Consider the following 15,993-nt stretch of genomic DNA (forward strand, 5'->3'; position numbering starts at 1 on the left):
TTTCTCGCTTTAGCTTCTGAAACTTAGTGAAGGTTAATCTAATCAACTGCAGCATAACAGGGACTGGAAATGGCAGTGTCTTGTTTTAGTGCCTGGTTGATGGTTTGCAAAAGTCTATTTTTGTAATCTGGACTGAGTTCATTGTAATTTTCCACATACTGTTCCTCACTTTGAGTACTGTATAAAATCCTATTAAAAATAGAAGCCACTAAATTATGCAACCTGTTGCTAACCAAAAACTCAGTTAATACTATAGCCAGCAAGGTAGAAATAATTTGTGTTTGAATATCCCATTCTTTGTTTAAAATATAATGCACAGGAATTTTTATTAATAGTAGTATACAGAATTTTACAAATGCTCATTCTTGTTTTTTGAAGTCAGTTTGCATGAATAATTTTCTCATCTTTATGCAGAAATTTTCCACATTTTTGTTGACTAAAATATTACTAATCTAATTTCCTATTAAAAAACTCATTTCCAGCATAGCAGAGCTGAAAGGTGCTACCAAGCATTTAGTCTTCAATTTACATACAACAAGCCCTGTAATCTGATGGGGGATTTCACACAAGGATGGCTGCATGCAATTAGATGGGCAAAGAAAAAAATTCCGTCCAAGGATCTGCTCTACAATAATTTCATCTGTTGGGCTCCCATTGAGAGTTCCTCTATTGTTAAATTGCTTATTGATGTGGACTTAAGAGTAGAAAAATCTACACAGTGTTGTCATACTAGAGTTTCAATGTTGTTTGCCTTTTTTTTTTTTTTCCACTTTTTAATTATAATTTGCATTTGTTAGAAAGGGACAAACTAAACAGATTGGAATAATTCATTTGAGTTAACACTCATTTACAAGAAAACATTAAGCATTCTCCAGATGAAGCATCAGTCATGAAAGACAGAAGGATAATCCTAACATTACAACTCAAGTAAATTAGTTTTCGGATATATATTCCAGCATTGCATGAAGCTGTACCAATTCTTAATTCTGGCATAATAATATGCACTTTTAATTTATGCCAGAAATCATCATTACAACAGAGAGAGGATTCACTGTTTGTGTTTATTAATGTGGGAATGTTGGAAGAGTATTTGATATAAAATGTCACAGTCTACAGTGATTGGAGCTAAACAACTGTAAAACTGATTGAGACGATTTGGGCAGATGATAAATATAAATGACAAACAGAGCTCCACGTGCTGCCATGGTGCAAGCACATCCTGATGTTATGCCTCTGGCATCACAGAATAAGTGGAACCCTGGGAACCTGATGCAGCCCCTTTGGAAAGGTGGTGAGAGAAGGCAGAGGGTTCAGGACCACGGTAAGTACAAGCCTGAAACACATTTGCTCCTTCTGAGTACAAGGGGATGATTTGTACTGGCCCACATCTCATTTTTGAAGACTCACACAACTTAGCAGTGTTTGTCCACAGGTGGACAACTAAGGTGTGTTTTTTTTAACTGCATGATGGTGGATACAAAATTCTGCCGCGTTACACTGTGCCAACAGCACCATCGTAGTTGCTTCTCAGAAGCTTTGATTCCAAGCTGGTAAGTCACTGCCCATGAAGGCCAGGACACACCTTTCCTGCAAACAGAGGATGGAAGGAAAGCAGGACAGGGCACTACCTTGCCCTGTCTGCATGGTAGGCTGCCATTACCACAGAAGAAGCTGTTGTCATACTGTTAATTTAACTGTTACATTTCTCTTTAATTAACTGCTATGCTGTGAATTTCACAGTTGTGTCCTCTGTTGCAGAAGGTTTGAGATGCCGGACTGGGGCTGGGAACGAGCATCTGGAAATCTGACTTGGTGCTCTGCAGATCTCAAAAAAAAATAAAGAGAGAAGAAAAAAGGTATGTTACAGAGCAGCTGATCTGTCTTCTAGTTATACCATGTGTGTTCTCCCAGTCCACAGTAGACCGTAAATGAAATGTGGTTAAGGGTTTATCTCCCTATAAATACCATGTCTATTTATTAAATGGTGAGTGATTTGCATTATTATGACATTTGATTGGTGATATTCAGATCCAGCTGGTAAAGTTTCAGCAAGGAGCTGGGAGAGCAGCAGCAGTCCATCTATTGTCTTGAGTTGGCGTTGTGAGGCAGCAATGAAAGCAATACAGGCAGCGATGCAGTAATCTAATACAGAATACAGGCTCCTTCTTTTGTTAAACATCTTCTCCTAAAAATGCTGGCAAGTACACATTGTTTCCTTATCATTTTTTCCTCTTGAGAGATTTCAATTCCATTTACCCCACGGGCCCAAATCCTTCCTGAACACATGAGTTAGACAGCAAGGAGGATTACTAGAAATAGTGCAGACAATGACCAAAAGCTGTCTTGCATGCCTATTCTTTCCAGCCAGCCACCCACCTTTCATTATCAAGGGGATGAATACCATATCTGACTGCATAATCAAAATCCAGTGACCTGTCAGAGCAGGCAGAAAAATAAAGCTCTTTTGCTGTTTCCCTTTGACTAGGTTTCAGTTCTGGAACCCTTTTAACCCAGATTTTCTGACATATTGTAACCTGTAGGCATTTAAGGGTGCAACCACTCAGCTAATATGTTTTAGATTGTGTCCTTATAATATATATGGGATATTTAGTGTCATGATGTCTGGTAAAATTTGAGCACCCTGATGCCAAATTAGTAGTGTTTAATTAAAAGAGCTACAGCAAAGAACAGCTAAAGCATACTGAACAATAGAAAAGCCTGGCCAGTTTCTTCAGGAATTTTCTGCCTGTGATATTTGCCAGCACATTCCTGACAAATGTCTAAGGTAAAAATGAATGTTCATTTGGATCTTGAATGTCATTCAACGTATGGAAAGAACCGCTTACTTTAAATACAGTCCAACATAGACACCAATGGAAAAGCTTTTCTTTTTTCCTTTTTTTTTTTCCCCACTAATTCCTTACAGTGCACTTTAGTGGATTAATGCTGGCCAAAAGTTCAGAGAAGGTCATACAAGGTGCTAAAGGGCATATTCTGTTGCAAAGTTTAAACCTAAACTCCGTCCCTTAAGGCCAACTCTAGATTTTGTAGAGAATGGGGGATGGCTTATTTTAAAATGTTTTTTCCATACAGTATGTTTCTCCTGTTCCCTCTTAACTGAGTCAAAAAAGCAGCACAGCTCAACATAGATGTAATACTACTCTTTGCAGATCGGTGGGAAGGGCTGGTTTCACACCTCCAGGATAACTGTGCTACCAAAGGGGGTCCCGGAGCAGGTGCCCCAGTACACCCCTCATGTCTCTATGGTCTATTTGTCTCTGAGGTTAGAAAACAGGGAAATTTCTATGAGGTCTCTTCTCAAGGTCTCAAAGGGTTACAGTATAGGGCCCATCCATAGTCATTGCAGATTTCCGTTTTGTAGACTAAGCAGTAAGTAATGTGCTGACCTATTTTAACAATAGCTTTTCTACACTTTTGGAGAGAACAACTGAGAAAAATATCTGGGATTCCTTTTTTAATTTTTTCCTTTCCTTTCCTTTCACGGAGGTGTTATTTGGTTCCCTACCCAACCATTTTACACACAAAGAATGAAAATATTTTCTTTTGTAACACAGATTCTGAGGCTCCAAAAGTGAGAAATGCCATTTGTCCCCTTTATTAGCAAAATGTGAAAATTACAGAAGTCAGCCTATGAGCGTGGTACCAAACTCAGCAGCAAGCAGTGCACTGCCTGATTGTAGCATGTTAATACTAGACCTAGATCTGTCTAAAAGTACTTGACAAACTGTGTCTTGGCATCAGGCCCTGGAGTCTTTGGTTACCATTTTTTTATCTTTGAACTGAATGAAAATTTAAATTTTAATACTGATAGCTTTCTAATTGGCTGATTCTTTGAGCATTTTCAGATTAGACTGCAGTCCTAGGCAAATACACAGTTACAGAGAAGGTCTCCACAGCCAGAGATGCAACTCCACTTAGCGTGCAGAAGTAGTATTTTCTAGACATTTATTTTGTGTGACAGAGAAGAATTATCATATCCTAGTGAAATATTTTAATATTTTATTTCAAATTTTAAGGTGTGCAGTTGCTGGATAATGAAAAATACTTGAAAGCAAGCATTTTTGGGGAAATGTACATGAATCAGAAGGATGCTTATTTTGTATTTTCACTTCTTATGATCTTCAGAAAATGCTGACTGCAGTCAGCAATGTTGGCAACAGTCCTTTTTCACAGAACCCTTGAAGTATTGCAATACCTTATTGCCTGCAACAGCCAGCCAGGCTTTTAATAAATTAGTCCTGAATGTACAGATAGATTCTGGAGAGATTCTGAGGTCAGAAGAGACCGCTATAATAATCTAGTGTATTACCTAACTTCCTTTTTTAACACCGACTGTAGAATTTCGCTCAATACTTCCTACATCAAACCCAGTAACTTGTGGCTGAAGTCAAGAAAATCTTTCAGAAAGACATCCAGTTATATTTAAGATGATATGGGATGGAGAATTCACCACATCCTTTGGCAATGTTCTTAGTTTTTAATTGCTTGCACTGATAGAAATTTATCTTATCATCAGCCTAAAGTCTTCTAACCTCATCTTTGATGATCTTGTGTGCCTTTTTGTGTGCTCAGTCAAAAGCGATATAACATAGATGCAGTTTTACACGCTGAGCACACCGCCCCTCAATAAGAGCTGGCTTCCAAATAAGAAACATTAGTCTTGAGTCTCAGCAATTCTGACTGTGGAAAACTTGAGCACCCAGGTTGTATAAAAGGAGGGAGGGAGGGAGGGAGAGAGGAAAGGTGAAGTCCAGAACAATGTTATGTGCCGAACTTCCATCTGCAAACTGGACACAGTCAACAATAGAGAACAATTTTGAAAACGTGGCCTGTAAATGCCACAGCTTAGAGTCAGAAATACATTCTCAAGATAGTGCCTGCTATCAGGTTAGCATTCTTTTGGTGCTTCAATATGTCTTTAATGTTTTTTTCATGTTTCTGTAACTAAACCCAGGGTTTTTTTACAAACTATTAGCCAGTACTGTGATCTAGAGATAATTCTTAATGCTACTTCTGTTTGGTATAAAATCATGATGCATTGTCACCTTGAACCTACCATCCTCTCATAAACGGCTTTAATCTTATTCTCCCTGTTGAACAGAGGCAGTCGTATATCCTTTTGTAGTCAAATCGTAGGATCTGACTGAAGCTGTTTTCAAAGAAAGGACTATATGTGATAACTGAAAATTTAAATTTGATTTGAAAAGCTCAGATAAATATTTTGTATTCTAATAGATTTTTATTTTTGTATTGAGGACAGAAAGGAGAGCAGAAACTTCAGCTTCAAGATAAAAGTCTGTTGAGAAAGCCTAAACCAAAATTGATACTGCAAATCCATTTTTTCCTTTTCTTAGCTGATAATTTTGTCTCCGTTTCTTCCTCTAAACACAGAGGGATATTTGCCATTGCAGTGATAAAACTGTGAGCAACATAGAGTTCAGTCATGCCAGGGAGAGAATATGATACTTTACATGAACTTGTCAAGGTAATGTCAATTAAAAAAAGCAAAAAAGCAAAAAATAGGCACAGAGTGACTTTTTAAATCTTTCACAGAGATCTTATCTATTCATAACCCAAATCAAAGCAACTCTGATTGCTCTATCAAGTGTAATATATAATTAAAGCAATTCAGTCCTAAGGTTTGGGGTTATCGCAGTTCTTTTGATTTGAGTTGCTGATTGTCTTAGTGAAAGAGCTGGTTGGGAATTTTTTGACAGAGAGGTTTTCATCTTAAAGAAAAATTGATCTGTCAAAAGGAAAACTTTATTGTGAGGACAAAGCCTGCAGAATAATCTATAGCCCAGGAGTTGCAGCACTCACAAGTGCATGATGGTGCAAGTCCCTGCTCTCAGCCAGGGCAATGCCCAAACCACACCGCGCCAGGCACTCTCTCCTCTTGTCTTTGTTTAAATTGTATTGTAGTAAATGCCCTCACTACCGGGCTATATTTTCAGTCCCTCTGTCTCCCTGCCTGGTTTTGATTTGGTGATTTGGCCCTGATATGGGAGTGAGAAAGGTTTGAAATGCTAAGAAAGCATTGTCCTACACTAAACATCTTAGTTCTGAGATCTTTGTGAACTCGCCTGCCCTGAAGCTTGACCTCTGCCATCTGTTTGAATGTTCATTATGCCAGGGACCCAGAGCATGTATGAATTTCAGCATTTGTGTAACACCCGTGAGATTGAAGGTGCCACGCATCCGCTTGCGCTTCTCTCTGCTTATAACCACCCTCATCAGTCGGGGTGTGAGCAGCACACAGATTTTAGTATTGTTTAATGTTGAGGTTGCAGACATTTCAAGGAAGGGACTGTGTCTATATGTACACAGACTGCACTCAAAGCTACATGTTAGCAGGATACAGTTAGGCTGAAAGGTGTTAGCAGCTGCCAACAGGGATGTACTGGCTCCAAAGAAAATAACAATCCTTGTTAGAATAATAGGCGTGCCAAGTAATCGGCCAGGCTCAACGAACAAAGCAATCAAGCCCCTTTATGAGGTAAAAGCAGCTGGTGGCTGAGGAAATACCAGCGGCACTTGGATGTAGCTTTGCAACACAGGAGCCTGGGCAGCAAGGTGCTGCAGGAGCTGGTTCCTTCCTGCCCCCGTCCCTCCCTCCAGCCTCTTGCCCACATGCTGCTACCCCACAGCACCAGCTGCCTACAGGGCTCGGCCATGACCTCAGCTGGGCTGAAACAGGGTGAGAAAGGGGGGTCAGTGGTGGCTGGGCAGGACCCGGTCTCCCAAAGCTGTGGCTGCCACTGACAGCCCATCAACTGAAATAACATTGAAAGTGCAACCTTAATTTGTTCCATTGTTTATGGTTTTTTACCTTTCTGATGGTTTAATATGATTTTTTTCCATTGTGAATGAAAAGGTATAAAATAATGCCATTTCTTTATTGTCTTTAGAATAAGAATGTAGTGCCTCATAACACATTTTACTAAATATTAGACTGAGAAACAGGAACTCATAAGTTCCCATGCCAGCCATGTTGCTTGCGAGGATGTGTGTCTTTATCATGTAAACTCCACTCAGGGTGGGATTTATATTATCAAACTTCAGCAACCTAAAAGTTAAAAGTTAGGTGTCTAGGATAACTTACTCATGTAAACACATTCCTGAGTCAGCTGAGGGGGAGCCACCTACACAAAGAACTTCTGTCTATCCTAAGAAACGGTTCAAAACTAGGTGCTGAGCCTGGCCCCAGCCTTAAGGAAAGCCTGGATGATTGGCATGTGATTTTAGAGTGCTGAAGTTAGGTGTGATGAATTCCACCCTTTTAATATCAAAATGTTATGCCACTGAAATTTAAAACAAGATGCCTGCCTGTTTCAGTAGGATGAGGACATGTCCTTGAGACATTTTCTTTCTCATACTTAAAGAGGAAAGCATGCTAAAGTCCCTGAGACCTCAGATACAGCTGAATACCTCCCTCCGTGTCCCATGACATGTTACACTGGCAAGTGCTACGCTCGTTAGTGCTAAGTGGGAGGAAAAAACAACTGACATTGCTTTTTTGGTAAATCTGTTCCCAATCCTTATCTGCCTCACGAATCTGGTGCTTTGGAAATGTATTTAGTATTTGTAAAATGCTTCCTAGGTGGAAGACATGAAAGCCTCTCTGTTTATTAATAACAAACACTTAAAACTGAGCACTGAATGCTTAGTCCTAATCACATATGCCACAGTTGTATTGTGGAGAAGATGAGAAATCCAACATAACTGATCACCAACTTGACAAACCATGCACCCCCAGTCACAGAAATTACACAATTCCAGCAGGGAGCTGTCTTTTTAAAAAAATAACATTAAATAAAGGCTTTTGTTCAAAAAAGTGATATTCAAATGCCCACCATCTGCTTTAAACTCAGAACAGGTAGGAAATCTGGTGTCTGAAAATCTCTCCTTAACTCATCCCATTGTGCCCTGTAGATGGAAAACCTATTTCCATCTAATAAAAAAAATACATGCCAATAGAAATCTCATCTCTATTGGCAAGTTGTGTAAATCTTTATAGCTATATACTAGATCCAGAAGCTTTGGCAAGGGATATCTTCCTTCAGGAGTACTGCTTGAGGGAGCCTGTATTGATTGCCTTTGCAATAATAGATTGGACCATGGCAATCACTAATGACAGGGAAACATTTTAATTCTGCACTGTACAGACTTATTCTTGCCTTAATAAACAAACCAAAAAAGCCATCTATTTTTACTGTCTGTATATTTTCAGCGGTGCATCATAAAAACAGATTAAATGGGCTATTAAGGAAGCTAACTAGCATGTCCTGCAGACATTTCCAGTATTCACAAGACATTCAACAATTAGTACAAGGATGCTCCAGCCCCAAATTCCAATAAATAACTGCGGATCAAGACACTGATGGTTATTAGACACTTCCCTCAGCCCTTGCTAATGACTCTTTGGCTATCTGAGATATTTAGTAGCCCAGCTGACGCTTTGGAGCAGAGCAAGAAATCCGCAAGGGCACTGCAGGCTGTTGCTCCACCACATACATAGTTGCCTTTGTACTCGGAGCCTGTGACTAGACACAAGTCAGACTAATTTGTCTTAATTCAGTTTAGTTAGATGGAGGCAGCTTGTAGGTGAGCTTATATTTAACATTAAGAAAATCAATTTAGCACGAGCTTGTGGCTTTACAGGCACATCTTAAACTGACATAAGTAGGTCTGTGCCAAAAGAAGGCCCGTGTGGCTTCTTCTGGCACACCCAGATACAATTCAATATTCTAGAATCATAAAATCAGAACGGTTTGTGTTGGAAGGGACCTTAAAGATCACCTAATTCCCACAGCCCTGCCATGGGCAGAGACACCTTCCACTAGACCAGGTTGCTCAAAGTTCTATCCAACCTGGCTTTCAACATTTCCAGGGATGGGGCATCCCCAACTTCTCTGGTCAACCTGTTCCAGTGCCTTTTCACCCTCTCAGTAAAGAATATACCAGTGTAAAGTCACATTTGGAGATATTTGTAATAATCTTTTAAGTTTAGGTGGCAGTTATGATATTCAGTAGTCTTTTAACCTAAAGCTTCGGATTTCAGTATACAGATAGAACACAGTTTGCCATCAAGGAGGTGTTTGGGGAACCAGTATTAAACCTTATCTCAACAGAAATACTCAAGGAAACCAGTTGATCATTTGTGGACATTTTCTATCTGTTGTATCCTCATTTTATTCTACTCTATTGAAGATTTATTCAGTAACTTGCGTATATTCATTGATGGCAATGAGTTTAGTGCACACAATGTCTTTAACTTTGCTGATGCTTTGCTTTTTCAATATTATAATTAGCATAACATATTTAAAAGCTATCAACCCAACACTTTTGAGTTATACAACTTGAGTGAGTACGCAGCTGGCACAAGACAGTTTTGCTCTAACTTGAGGGTTTCACAACAAAAAAGTCCCAGTTGAGGATAGTATTCCCAGCACCCAGAGAATGTAGCCATTGGAAGAAAATAGTAGAAGGGGAACAAAACTGGGAGTTTCAGGTTCTTTACACAGGGAAAGACTAGCTGAGAAAATATAAGTCTCACAGCTTTGAGTTTTGCCCATATAACATGAGGTCTTTAACTTAGATAAGTTACACATACAAGCAGAAGCAATAATGTTAAAGAAGATTTTTTCTGTGGGCAGCTTTCACATTTTGAGAAAGCTTGAGTTCTGTTGTTGTGTCTTTCAGAAAGTGACAGGCTGCTAAAGGGAAAATACTGAATTCTACAAATAATCACAGAGGATGCAGGAAACAGTTTATTAGTTTGATCTTTCTTTTTAATTGATGTTTTCTTTGAAAATACAGCTCAGCCAAGCAGAACAGGGGAAAAGTATGTTTTGTCACATAATTTTTACTGTAGAAGCACATAAATGGCCCTGTGACAGTTCCATAGGTTAATTTCATACCCCTGAGAGAGGCTTAGTCTGTTTTTTTTGTTTCCTTCTTAAAACTTCACATTCATGAATAAAACTGAGTTTTCATGCTTTGCTAGACAGTAAAAAAATTCAATGAAAGAAAGCTACTACCACTTGTCTTGACCACTCTGCCTCCATTTTCCCTTGGGCACCTTTTAGGCAAGGTGAGATAACATGTCCCTGTGGCTTGAACCCCCATTCTCTAAAATATGATAGAAAGGAATGCTTTTCAGCTACACAGATGATCGTGCTACTGCATTCCAGACACACCCCCCCCCCACACACACACAAATAACAGCACAGAATCACAAAGAAACAGAGCCAACAGCATTTGACATAAATTAAAATCTTTCAATTCACTTCAGTAGGCTTTAATTGGACTGGTGTTGCCTTATTACCTAGTTTTGTTTTGAAGTATCCTTTACACTTAGATGAGAACTAAGCCTTTCTTTCCCTCCCCCCTTCACGTTTATGATCCAGGCTTTTGTAATAGTAGCATTTTCCTGCAACGCCTGCAGAATACCAATGAAATATTTATTCCCATAGTGACACATACAATCATCCTCAAGTGGGAGGAGCGGTATTTACAATATCCTACTAGACTCCCTCTTTAGCTCACTAGGTTCCTTCATCTGTGTCTTATGGCATATTACCAAATGCTGTGAGAACACAAGGAACACCTACACCTTACTAGAAATACAAACTGAATGGCTTAAAACACGTAGTCTTTCAATGACTGACTCGCAAATTTTCACTTTGAGAACATGGACTTTATTGCATCTATACTGTTGTGCCAAATTTTAGTTGACAACGTGACATAGTAGATAAGTTTAGGTGAGGGTGTTTACTGGTGGACAAGCCAATAAAAACTCAAATATTTTGAACTCCCAGATCTTTTGCCAACTTCATTTACTTTTTGAATGCACAGCATGGCAGGGTTATCCAGCAGAAAGCCCCGTTGTATTTGGGACAGTGTATTGCATGTTTGTTTTTAAGCATTTCTAATGCTGTTATTCTGATAGCAGTCAGGCGTTTCTGGAAATAATCAGCGAATCCCAAGTCAGAACAAAAGTGCTAATGTGGTACCAAGTTCCCGAACAAATAAACAATTGCTAAACAAAATCTTTTCAACAGCATTGTATGTCTGTGTCAATATTGTGTTTCCTCCATGAGTCATCTGGTCAGCAGCACTCCAGCTACATAGAAGAGGTCATCCACGTCCTACAGCTCTGTGCCAAAGACTGAAGTTTCGTTACAATATGCCACTCAGGGTTTCCCGTGAACTGCAGGAGCTGCATTTTTTTGGGCAGGCTAATCTGAAAGTAAAATCTGAAGGTAAGAAAATCCTGATGGGTATATCTGAGAGGGGGAAAAAGTGCTGCTTGTGCCAGTCTCAGTGGCTGTGAGCTAGTCAGAGACATAGGAGCATGTTTGTTCTTTATCACCCAACCATATAGATATAGAATTTTAAGACATGGGAAGGAAGTTGCAAGTATTTTGTATATTGCAGATTAATAGGAAATAACTAACAGAGAGGAAAGGACATCCTCTCAGGCACTCATTTGCATATTTAAAATATCTAGCACTTCACTAAAACCCACAGGTTTTGTACATGTTCAGAATTGGATTCAGAAACAGGAGGTACCCACATTTTAGCTCAAATATAATGGAGTAGCCATTCTCCTGAGATTTTTTTGATCAAATGTGGGAAACCCCACAGAACTTGACTTCACGTGATTGCTACTAATTAAGAAATGCAACAAGCTTGCAATAATCAGTTAATCTGATAGGATTTTTGCCAAGGCAGTTTGAAAGAGCCTGCAAAATTTTTGCAATCTGTGTGTTGGTCCTGATGCAGCTTGAACCTGAACTCCAGGGTCTGCTTTTTGATGTCCCCTTTACCCATGGTTTAGATATGCTTATCTCTTGTTGTGGTGCTTTTCAGAGACCAAGCAGAGATATTCAGCCTTTTTCTAATACAAATACAGTAAATCTCCCTTCTGTCATTATAATGTAAGATTCTCCTATGAGTCATTTCACAAATTTCAAACTAATAACTTATTATTTTTCACCGATATAACACGCAGGTGGATAACTTTCCATCACCGGTGACTGTAATCACCTTCAGCCCCAATTCAGCATCCCAAGTTCTGGCTTGATTAAGTATTTGTCGCTTCTATTTCATCCTCTCCTGACAGAGATAACTTTGTTTTAATTCAAACTGTCACACTCTGGAGTTCAGGAAGGACATGAAAATGTCAGGTAATAATCCCTCCTCAATCTTGTGAGTAGTTAACACTGCTAATATGCAGAACCATTAGTATGTTGGCATGACTTTAACTTAATCATTTGCAGCAGCCCAAGCTTTATTGAGATCCGTTAAAGCCGATCTGGATAAGCGTCGCCCATCTTTACATGCTTTACTCTGCTTTCAGTGCTTAACAAAAGACACATTTAATCTTGCAACTTTTCCTGTATCTATGTTACCTTATCTTCAATGAGTTTCATTAGTAATTTGAGCACTTTATAAAAGCAAATATACATATTTTTTTTAAGGAAATAACCTTTTGGAAAGTAATCCAGCCCAAAATAGGACCTTTATGTGGATACTGCCATCTCTGGATATTTGAGACTACCATGCTGCATAGTTACTCTTGCAAATAAACAGAAAAACTACCTGCATTAATACATTAAAAAAGTTAATCAAAAGCTAATTAATAACTGAAGGAACTGATCACACATAAATAATAATTGATTTTATGTCTCTTTCCAGCTGTCTTTGTATTTAGTAGGATAATATCTGGTACCTCATTCCCTGAATCTCTCTCCAAGTGGAAACATCAAGAAGGATAACATTCACCCCCAAGAGTTAAAACTTCAGAGACAGGGAAGAAGCGTTATCTTTTTAAGTTAAATACTTGACATGTTTATACTACAAATGAGCTAAATGTAAGGTCTCCAAGGCCTTTGTCCTGTTGAATATGAAACTGAGTTTGTCTCTACATCTTTTATTACATGATCCCATAGTTCTACTTTAGCAGGATGGGATTACTGGTGTAGTATATCCATCCACCCACCTCCCTATCTTCTCTGACTTGTTTATCCTTTGAATCATTGTTTTTTTTGTTCCATAGCATAAGTCAATAATAATATTCAGCACTAGTTCACTTTCTTATTCCTTGAATGTACTTGTTTGAAATGCGTGACACTTGCCATCTCTGTACCTTTAGTAATGATGACTAAACACAGCCAAAGGGCAGTTTTGTAGCTGATGAGTCAATTTATCAGCAGGACTAAATGACATACTCTTGTTCACAAGTAAGTCTTTGTAAACAGTCAGAGTGAGCACTTCCGTGGTGAAGAAATCTTCTGGGCTGAGGACTGCAATTTGGTGAACGCTACCCAACTCCTTTATAATGTGGCTGCAAACATATAGTTTCTACACAGAGCATCTGCTTGCATTTCTGAAACCCTTTAATCTGAACTGGATGTCTCTTGAAAATCTTGATCTCTCTTCACTTTCCCTCATTGTGTTTGTAGCCTGCCTACGAGAGCTACATATTAAAAGCAAATATTTTAGTTTCAGGCTCACAGCCTAATAGAAAACTAATGATCACTAACTCATAACTTGACTGAATTCAAGTTGTTTCTGAGAGTTCAGGTTAGAACAGAATTGATGAAATAATAAATTTTCTTTGTGGGAAATCAGGCCCAGGTCACAATCACCTTTCTCTCAACAACCTGTCAAGGTGACCTGAGGGCCTGCTTTGAGGGGCTATTTTCAGTTTGTAATTTCTGAGCTTTTTACAGTTATTTGGTTTCCCACCTTCTCGCTGGCTGCCATGGCTTTTGCCATATCACCTGCACTTACGTGGCACCCTTATGTGGACCAGCAGTTACTGCCCACTATTCATTTCTTTCATTGTTTCCCATGGAGCTTTTTTTGGAGTTGTAGCAACAACCAGGAGATCCTCTTCAAAACTGCTAAGTCTTTCACAAAATAGCTACAATAACACATTTGCTTAACCTTTTCTATTTCTGTACACCACAGTTTCCATTTCTCCTGACTGCAAATATTTGGATTCTGTGATGGACTGGAGCCTGAAAAAGCTGCCTGCAATAGCATTCTTGAGCTCCCACAGAATTAAATAGGACCTCATAGCCAAGACTAATCTTCACTCTGCTTCACAGATGTCAGATTCCCTATGCTAGGGGAAAGAAGTCTCTGAATATTTCAGAAGTAAGCTGAGGTCCGCTGTGAGTGACTATTGTGGCCAAAATGTGATTCTTTGCAAAGTATGTCTTTAATTTAAAAAACTGTCTATCCCTTTGAACAGCTCCCAGGTATAGTAGGAGGTAATTCTTTCCCTCCAGACTAGGCAGAAGGCATACATCTTTCTTGATTGCTACAATTCAAAAGATAGGAATACTTGTAAAAGCCGGAATTAATTTATTTGGTGTTTCTAACACATCTTTTTCCCTGCAAGAACATATTTTTTTCATTTCCCTTTCTGGTGTCACAAAGTCATTAGTGTTCACTCATGAAAAACTATTTAGCAAAGATTAAGTCTCTGGAATTCATGAAGGATCTTGTTATGAGGGATCAAATTCAATATCAATGAGATTAAAAGTTTACCAAGAACTAATTTTAGCTATTTCTGCTCTAGCTTTGTAAAAGAAAGAAGATGAAAGGCCAAATTCTGAACTGGTATAGATTGGCATTGCTCCACAGAATGAAATGGAGATGCATTCCGATGAATACCAGCTTTGGCTTTGAGATCATCAAAACTACTGTGTACTAACCCCATGCATTTATTTGCCACACATTTCCTACTATGATGTGCTGATGTGTATACATTAACTATCCTGTTGGTAAATTCACTATACATATTATTGGGAGACATTAATTCCTACAGTATAATAATGTTGCTGATGGAGGTATTAAAAGGAAAGGAAAAAAAAAAAAAAAGGAAGAGTTTGGGAAATGGAAGTTGTACTAAGAATCTAATGCAATGTGTTCCAGAATTTCTCCAGGTGGGAAGTACACTTAGTTGGATCAGTATATTTGCCTTAACTGGGGGTGATGAGTGTGTGCTTTACTCCATTAATTAGTTTTCAGGAGTGTGTCTGAAAGGGAAGTTGGCTGAAACCAAACATGTGTTTCATAGCATCAGAAATCTGCATGTGCATTATCATATTCGATATGAGAACATAAGTAGATGAATCCTCAATGTTTAATGCCCTTTGAGGACTGTGAGTATGAGATTCAAATATATTAAAAACCTTGGTGGCCTCCATAAGGGGAAATAAATGACAAGTGAGAAGAGAAATGGAAAATAAAATGGGTGTGTTTGCTTTTGCTGTTCTGCCTTTTTCTATTGCATTTTTACTTCCTCAGATAATCAAAAGAGAACTATATATAGCTTAGAGCAAACTTTATGACAAAAGGAACTTGGTTTGATGTTGTCTTTATTACCAGCAGCTTTTTAAAAGTAGCCTTGAATATGGACTGATATTATGAAATAATTTGAAATAGTGCAGAGGAAAGACATTTGTTTATTGTTGTCCATGGGGAACTGATTTGTTATTTGCTTTATTGTCTTATTTTTTTTATTCTTCATGTTGTAATTACATTGGTTCCTTGATGTCAGCTGAGGGGTGAGCGGTGGGTTCCTGTGTTACAGTAAGGACCCAGGATGGCTCCAAAAGAACACCAGGTAAACAATCAAAAAATTCCCTATCATTGCTTCCGGCAACTAACATATTTTAAGATAAGAACAAGAAAGAAAAAAAAAAGTATTTAAATTATTTGCTAAGTCTTTGTGAGAGTGTAAAGCATTGTCACATGTGTCTCTGTGCAGTGGCAGGATGGTTCAGTCACCTTTATTCCTTTCTCTCGCACCAAAGTTGGTAATATATTTAACAAGTTAATAGTGATAGAATTCATGTAGGAAACTATTTTTTCTGCAGAATTCTCCAGGAGCTATGAATGGCTCAGCTCCATCCTCACTAAACTCAAGTTATATATGATGCCACTGTTTCT

Source organism: Falco rusticolus, chromosome 4 (assembly GCF_015220075.1).
Source record: "Falco rusticolus isolate bFalRus1 chromosome 4, bFalRus1.pri, whole genome shotgun sequence".
NCBI lineage: Eukaryota > Metazoa > Chordata > Aves > Falconiformes > Falconidae > Falco > Falco rusticolus.